At 36.8% G+C, this 9,236-nt stretch overlaps 1 pseudogene; it reads right to left on the bottom strand.

Moving 5' to 3' along the window:
• Positions 1 to 4,700: 4,700 nt before the first annotated feature.
• LOC115231781 lies at positions 4,701 to 4,818 on the bottom strand (annotated as a pseudogene).
• Between the last annotated feature and the right edge of the window lie 4,418 nt (positions 4,819 to 9,236).

Here is a 9,236-nt window from a genome sequence, read left to right as displayed (position 1 = left end):
AAACACCTGTCTCCCACAATATTGAAATTAATGCCGAGGCACTAAAAAACTACCGAAAATATCCAAAAAGGTCACAGGTTGTAGTCAGATGAGTGAAACATACTAAAAAAGACTTCACGTTAATTGTGAATTGGTTCTAATTCCTGGATGAGAGCCGTGAAACAAACTTTTTTCCTTCGCCAACACAATACACGAGAAATATACTTACAAATAATTATACATACCAGTACAAAGCGGATTCGCACGTCTACATACAAACATTTGCACGTAGAAATAAAAAATAAGTCAGATTTATACTTTTTCACGACAACCATGTGTATATTATGAAAATAGCTCCGCAAGGACATGTGATTTTAATCAGGAGTAAAAATGAATTATTTTATGTATTTATTCATAATGGAATAGCGGGATAAAATAGGTTATCGTGAAGGTTGTCGTGATAAAGTATAAATTTACTCCCTTAATATTAGGTTGTTTCACACGAAATGTCATATTTGAAAAGTAACAGAATGTTTCAGAAGTGTTAGAGAACTGATTTAATTACTCAAAGTATGATCCATGTTAATTTATGACGTTTACCCAACGTTTCTCTATGTCATATATTCCATCATAAAAAAGAAAAAGAATTCATCTTTTGCTGTGATAAACTGTCCGAATGCTTCAATTACCTCTTCTCTATTTAAGAATGTTTTATTGCTTATGAAAACCTCAAAATGCTTAAAAATAAGGGATGATCAGTAAGAGAGATATCACGGGGAATAGGAAGGATGTTCCAACTCATAATTCAGGATTTGCAACTTTTGGACCGTAGCTTGTGGAGTGTGAGGACGTGCATTGTCGTGGAGCAAAATTTGGCCCTCTCTGTTCACTACTCTGGATTGCTTCTGTTTCAAATTCTCATGGAATACAATCAATTTCCTGGCAATACGATGTTGTTGTTCCCGTTCTCCCTTGTAAAAATGAATAATGTATAACCCCCTTCGCAGACCACCACACAGTGACCACTAACTTTTTAGGGTGCTATGGTGGGTTTGAGTAATGTTTAAGTGACTCTCCTGCATCTAATCACTGTCCTGTACTCCTACTGTTGTCAAAGAGTATCCATTTCTCTCACAAGCAATGATTTAATGCAAAAATGGTCTTTTTCCAGTCGAGAAAGCAATAAGGAGCACACTTCGAGGCGTCTGTATTTTTTTCATCTCGTACAATCGATAAGGAAGAAACCTATCCGTTTTCTTGACTTTTCCAATTTTTTAAAAGTGTCCTAAAACAGTTGTGCGAGATGTTTGGAGTTCTGCTTAAAGTTTTCGAAACTTTCTTCTCGAATTTTATTCAACCAAAGCATTTAATCCATCATGTCATCTATCTATCTATCTATCTTGCTGTCCGTCTCTGTCTATCTATCTATCAATCTATCTATCTAACTATCTATTTGCCTATCTGACTGTCTATCTCTCTGTCAGTCAGTCAGTCAGTCTGTCTGTGTATCTATCTGTCTGTCTCTCTGTCTCTCAATCTGTCTACCTATTTATCTATCTATCTCTCTGTCTATTTGTCTGTTTGTCTTGTCTGACTATATATTCACCTATCTATCTATATGATATACATGTGGAGATCAATGGGAAAATACCGAACCACGCGTGTATATGTATATATATATATATATATATATATATATATATATATATATAATATATATATTATATATATATGTAAACATAATTTTAAAACCGCTGGCTCAACACGTTCCATAATATCCTTGCCTTACTCTCCCATAGCCTGATCCTTCGCACTTGTAAGTCTTCCTCGCTACAATGATCACTGCGAAATACTTCGTCGCTATTCCCCACATCTCTTTCATTTTAGCATCTTCTCTTCTACCCAGAAGTTAATAATTTCCTATGCGCTCTGACGATTCCAAAACTCGAAAGAAGTACACTTGTCTTGCTGGTGGCACCATGATATTAAACAAACACATACATACACACATATGCGTTCACACATACATGTATAATGATATATAAGTATATATATATATAATATATATATATATATATATATATATATATATATATATATATTATATAATATATATATATATACATAGTCATGTATATCTAACCATCTATAAATATGTATACTTATATATTACAAGCTTGCACACTTGAATTTATGTATGTCCGTGAGTGTGTGTGTGTGTGTGTGTGTGTATGTGTGTACAGACATAGGTGCATAGATATACGTATATGTATATTTAATTAACTTATAATACATATATGCATGCACATAAACATACACCCACTCGGATACACAAACGTATATTTGGATTTATATCTGGTACGTTCACTTCGTACAGCGTCATCGTCTTACTGCAACAACATCCTCAATAATAATAATAATAATAATAATAATAATAATAATGATAATAATAATAATGATAATAATAATAATGTGTCTGATAATTCTGAAAGTTAATAATGTTGGACAATAATTGCAGTTCAAGCACCATTCCCTCATCAAAGGTTAATGAGATGTCTCATTAATTGAATTTTGTATTGGAATGACTGTCATCCACCGACCAACACCACCACCACCAACATATATCAGCCACCACGGGCACCACCGCCGCTACCGCCACCACGAACTACACTATCGCCATCACTATCATCATAAAATTCATTACCACAATCTTATAATTCAAATACTGCCAACCCTACCACGACAATCACTGCAACTTACCAGCGCCATCGCCGGCGCCGGCACTGGCGTTAACCCCACCACTAAAAAAGCATGACCGCAACGACCACATCGATACCACCACCACCACCACCACCACCACCTCCATTAGTTTTTACCTTTAACGTTCACAAAATGACTACCTCAAAGTTAATTATATTTATCGTTATTTTAATTTTGTTTGTTCTCTTTTTAAAAGTTTCATTGCGGTTTTCTCCTCCACTTGTGTTGCGGGTGGATGAGGCGGTGGTGGTGGTGGTGGTGGTGGTGGTGTGGTGGTGGTGGTGGTGGTGGTGGTGGTGAGATTGTTGAAATTTCAAATCAAAATATTGACTTTAAAATAAACGCTAAAAAAAAAACAAAAAAAAACAAATGCTTAACAAAACATGAAATGAAATGTCGTACTCTCAAATGACTGCAGTCAATTTTGGTTTTTGAAATTGCGTTTGCGGTTATGAAGTTTGATGGCATATACACATACATATTTAGACATTCACTCACGCACACACACACACACACACACACACACACACACACACACACACACAAAAACACACACACACAAACACACACAGATAGCTTGATAAACATAAGGAGGCGAGCTTGCAGAATGGTTAGCACACGGGTCAAGAGATGTAGCGTCATATCGTTCATCCTATGTTCTGTGTTCAAATTCTGCTGAGGTGGACTTAGCATTTCGGAACCAAGAAAATAATTACAATTTGAGTTGTGGGGTTGATGTAATGGCCTTCCCCTCCCCTCAAAGAATCGTGATAGAAGCAGATATACACAAACGATGGAGACACTAACATATACCTTAAATCTTGGGAGCAGCATGCTGGAGACAGAACGACGTGGGTTCACAGTCGGGTGGTTGGTGTAGAAATATTTTAAAGAACTTTTCGAAAAGATGAAAACAAACAGCTTCGAAGAAAGAGCTTCCAAAACTCCCACTGAGCATCGCATTCAACACAGAGACGTTTGAACAGGGAACGCTCGTAAGGAAGAAGATAGAGAGAAGAAACAAGGAAGATAACCTATTTCTTTACTGCCGACAAGGGGCTAAATACAGAGGGGACAAACAAGGACAGGCAAACGGATTAAGTCGATTACATCGACCCCGGTGCGTAACTGGTACTTAATTTATCGACCCCGAAAGGATGAAAGGCAAGGAAGATAACCAGTGTCACAACAAACATTATGTATATGAAATTACGAAAATTAGATGGGAATGGTTTCAGATATGTCCAACGAACCACCTTTAAAGTCTGACAAGATGTACTTTTTTAAATGCGGACAAAAAATGAAAAATTCTCGTTCCAGGAACTTACGAAGTTATTGTTGGAGGCGCTTGAAGTTCTTTAGAAGATATAGTTTTTTGAGAGAACATAGCGAACTTTCTATGATCTGTTGATATCGGGTTCCGCTTGGAAGGACTTTCCATTTGATGCCATTGTTACTCCCTCCGTCTTGAAGTTGGAAACTTCTCTTAAGAAACAGATAATGTAATTATAACCTCTTTTATCGATTCTTAGATGCAGGAACAAAATTATTTCATTTCAATAGAGGGCAAAGGTGAACATTAAAAATCAAAATCCTGTTGAAAGAAAATACTCCGTATTCCTGTACAGAAAGTGTTATTGCCTCCCATTTCTATACATAAATATAACTCCATTGATTTACAATATTTCCCTCGAAAATACGATGTTTACCTAAACAAATCTAGAAAATTTACTGTCCGTCTGACAACTGGAATGGCACATTTTTTCTAAGACACTTTTAACGCACTAGATGGTACCTAATGATTCACTGTATCATAAATATAGAGAAGAAAATGTACAGACTAAATGTGATTAACAATTCATATACGCCACTGAGCCTCCCACAAACTGTATTTTGTTTTTTGCTGTAGTTTCAGCTCATAGCTGCGGCCATGCTGATGCACCGCCGTTAAAAATGTGTGACGCTTACAGCACCTAGGTTTTCCAAGCGGTCACCCATCGAAGTACTCACCTGGCTCGACTTTGCTTAACTTCGGTGATCGGACGAGAACCGGTGCTTTGAACATGACATGCCTTGAGCCTGTTTGTATATTTATTTTTCTTTTCAAATTTGCAACTGAAATTGAGACGAGTGCTCAGGTTCGAGGCGTCCTTACCATAATGAACGACGGAAATGTTTTCAACGAAGCAATGTTAACGTCAGATTCTTCAACGTTGTGTGTAGTTTCTACAAAATGTCAGTGTTAGACTGTAGTAAAAGGAATCTGGAGAGTTGCTTAAAAACAAATGTTTATTTTCAATCAAGTTAAATTTCTTCAACTAAACTCCAATGTGTTTCTTCATCGATGTAATAATCTTTCACGTTGATCAAGTTCCACATTGGAGCAAATCCCTATCTGTTGCGTTGTAGAATTAATCTACCGAGTTGCCAAACACTGGTTCTGCTAAAAATGGCGACGAACAACTTCGTATATATGGTTTCAGAATCTGAACACAGAAATCATGACTTTCCAACCGTTCATATATCTTTTACTATAATAATAATAATAATAATATAATAATAATAATAATAATAATAATAATAATAATAATAATAATAATAACAATAATAATAATAATAATAATGATAATAATAACAATAATAATAATAATAATAATAATAATAATGATAATGTAATCAAGCTAGAGCAATAAGAAAATATCGTTGGTTCACAGAAGCAGAGCTCGAAGCTATCAAAAGACGCGTATTGGAAAAGAGGAGCAGAGGAAACGATGAGAATAGAGTCTTTTACTGATAAAAGAGGTGAGATCTGTAATAAACCAAGGAAAGGAACAGTCATGGCTTTCTCGATGAGAGACATAATGGTGGCTTAGAAGAAGACAATAAAACTAATGGTGACATGACAAATGGGCAAAGGACAATCTACGACAGAATAATGGCAAGAAGAACGACAGCGACATTATTTACAAGCTTAAACAGGTTGATCTATGGAAATTGAACCAAGAAGCGAAAAATGTGAATGAAATTCTGAAATACAACAGAAGAAAAAACATCACAGAAATAAATAATTTGATCAAGGCAGCAAGTATTGTTGTAGCAGAAAAATGTGGGTGTTGAAGTGAAGAAAAAGAAATATAATGGGAGTGACAAAAGAAAAAGGAGTGGCGAAGAAGAATACAGGCTGGGTTAGATATGCTCTCGAAGGACATTTCTGTGTTAGACTGAAAAAAAAGGGAGTGCGTAAAAGGGAACAAAAATATAGGACACTGAAAAGGATGTCTGATATTGAAAGAAAGGGCCTGAAAATAGTAATAAAGCAATTGAAACAGCGCCTTGTCGCCAAAAAAATCAAAGATGGTACGATACAACCAAAGACTGAAAGGATACCAGCAGAATTTGTTATTCAGAATAGATCAGAATGGATTCTAAAGAGAAATAAAGAGTGTCCAGATGAAAAGTTGATACCAAATAACATTGAAAGTCAAAGGTTTAGGAGGGACATCTGGAGCAAGGACGAGGAGCACAAGAAGGATGGTTGCAAGAAATGAAACAAACAGTAGTCTGTCCAAAACATTGGATCAAAAGGTTTGGCGAATGTCATGCACGAATAGCTGCGCAACTCAACACCTTGTTAAATGCCGACCAAGTAACACCAGAGTAGTTGACAATGGGTAGGACAACATCGAAAAAGTCAATATGGTAGACGATTACAGGCTGATAAGTTGCTTGCCACTTATGAGGAGATTATTAACTGGAATAGTCGCAGAGTCATCTCGAGAATGTACGGACATCTCGAGAAAAATGGAGTCCTGCCACATGAGCAGAAGGGTTGCAAGCTAAGTGCAGCGGTACGAAGGATCAACTCCTTGTAGATAAAATTGTACTTAGAGAGTGCAAGAGGAGGACAACTAACTTAGCCATGTCATGGATCGATTATCGTAAAGCGCAAGATATGATCCCGCATTCTTGGATTATGGAATATATGAACCTATTTGGTACTGCATCGAATGTACTTCATGACAATACTGTACTCCATGACGATATAGCAAGTATTGTCCATTGGACACTTTGCAACAAGTATGGACTTGATAGAGCAAAAAAGTGGTATGAACCCGACGGCATCATCGAAAATGATAATGTAAAGATCCTGTGGGATCTTATGATTCAGTGCGACCATGAGATACATACTAGGAAACCAGAGTGTTAATTGAGAAAGAATGCTAACGATGCTTGATCTTAGATATAGCGTGCCGGGCTGACAAGATATGCGATAAGGAAGAAAGAAAAGTCGATAGATATGACAGGTTAGCTTGGGAGGTTAAGGAATTGTGGCCGATGAAAAAGATGGTATTAGTACCATTAATTGTCGGAGCCCTGGGAACAGTGAGTAAAAATTTTGAGAAATACATGGAATAAATAGGGGTTGCAATATAGTGGAGCACTTGCAGCAAACATCTCTGCTTGGAACCGCACGGAAGGTGCTTGAAAAATAAGGGGTGTTACCTTAGTTCATTGGTAGTGAACAGCTGGCACCGCAGTACATCTGCAGCGTTCTAACGCTGTTGTGCAAAGATAATGAAATAATAATAATGATAATAATAATAATAACAATAACAATGATAATAATAATAATACTAATAAAAATAATAATAATAGTAGTAATAATAATAGTACTACTACTACTACTACTACTACTACTACTACTACTACTACTACTACTACTACTACTACTACTACTATACTACTACTACTACTACTACTACTACTACTACTACTACTACTACTACTAATAATAATAATAATAATAATAATAATAATAAAATAATATCACACTTTGGAGTCTTTAACTCATTTATATCAACCCCATTACTTAATTGGTACCGTGTTTTATCGACTACGAAAGGATAAAAATCAAATTCAGTCCCTGTTGTTTGAATTTAGGACGTAAAGAACCGAATTAAATGGTGGTATGCATTTTGTCCGGCAACAAATTTGCCATTTCACCAGGTACCGTCTGCTGCTCGTGTTAATGCTTACCATAGTCCTTTCGATGCCATATTCTGCCTTGTTATCAAGTCATACTTTTATCGCAGTATAACAGTAAGGCAGGCGATGACAGAATATAAACAGGTACGCGAGACTTTTGACCAGCGCGTAGTACATAATGTTTGACTTAATTGCGAGGCTGTTCCTATCAACTCCACTCAACATTTACAACCACAAAAGATATCAGATTCCACTGCTGTAATGTATGTATGAAATTGCATGATGAAAGAAACTGGTCTCCAATTAGCAAGGACAGATTACAACGACGGTTCCTTCTTCAACTGCCGAAACCAAAATCCGTCTCATTATATTCGTTGTCTTAGTTAAAATGTCGTCCAAGTAATAATGAAAAGAAAAACCGCGTTCTGGCAATTAAGATGAAAGCAAAGACTTACCACAGCAACAATAACAACAACAACAAGTTGAACACCAGATGGCGTGCGTCAGCAATAATCGCCGTCGTCGTCGTCGTTGTTGTTGTTGTTGTTGTTGTTGTTCTTCTTCTTCTTCTTCTTCTTCGTTCTTCTTCTTCTCCTCCTCCTTCTTCTTCTTCTTCTTCTTCATTTCTTCTTCTTCTCCTCCTTATTCTTCTTCTTCTTCTCCTTATTCTTCTTCTCCTTCTTCTCCTTCTTCTTCTCCTCCTCCTCCTCCTCCTTCTAATTCTTCTTCTTCTTCTCCTCCTCCTCCTCCTTCTTTTTCTTCTCCTTCTTCTTCTCCTCCTCCTCCTCCTCCTTCTAATTCTTCTTCTTCTTCTTCTTCTCCTCCTCCTCCTCCTTCTTTTCTACTTCTTCTTCTTCTTCTTCTTCTTCTTCTTCTTCTTCTTCTTCTTCTTCTTCTTCTTGCATTTCTGAATTTAATCACTGTAAATTTCGCATGCCGTGTTCAAATCCTTCCTACCCCACCTTGGCTTTCGTCCTCCCGCAGACGACGAAATAAAACGTACTGATGGGGAGGATATCGAATGGTCATCTACTATCAGATATTACTGACCTGTATCTAAATCACAAATCATTAATATTCTAACTACTACTACTACTACTACTACTACTACTACTACTACTACTACTACTACTACTACTACTACTACTACTACTACTTCTTTGTACAATTTTGCCACCCCCACGTATATGTGTGTGCGTATGTGTGTGTATGCATGTGTGTGTGTGTATGTGTGTGTGTGTGTTTGTGTGTGTGTGTGTGTATGTGTGTGTGTGTGTGTGTGTTTGTGTGTGTGTGTGTGTGTGTGTGTGTGTGTTATAAGAGAGATTCTTGATTAAATTGGTGTCGACTTCAAATGTGACTGCGGTGTCAATAACTACTCAAAACTGACATTGTAAGTTAACACAGCAGTAAAATCTGAAAGAATTGTTTAAGGAAACAAATGGAAAGCAAATTTATGCGGCCGTGTCAGCTTCCGGAGCTGGGTAAGTGTTACAGAGTATACCAGCTGA

The sequence above is a fragment of the Octopus sinensis genome, unplaced genomic scaffold, assembly GCF_006345805.1.
Source record: "Octopus sinensis unplaced genomic scaffold, ASM634580v1 Contig18884, whole genome shotgun sequence".
NCBI lineage: Eukaryota > Metazoa > Mollusca > Cephalopoda > Octopoda > Octopodidae > Octopus > Octopus sinensis.
The sequence above is the reverse complement of the archived record's forward strand: the minus strand, read 5'-3'. Positions and strand labels throughout refer to the sequence as shown.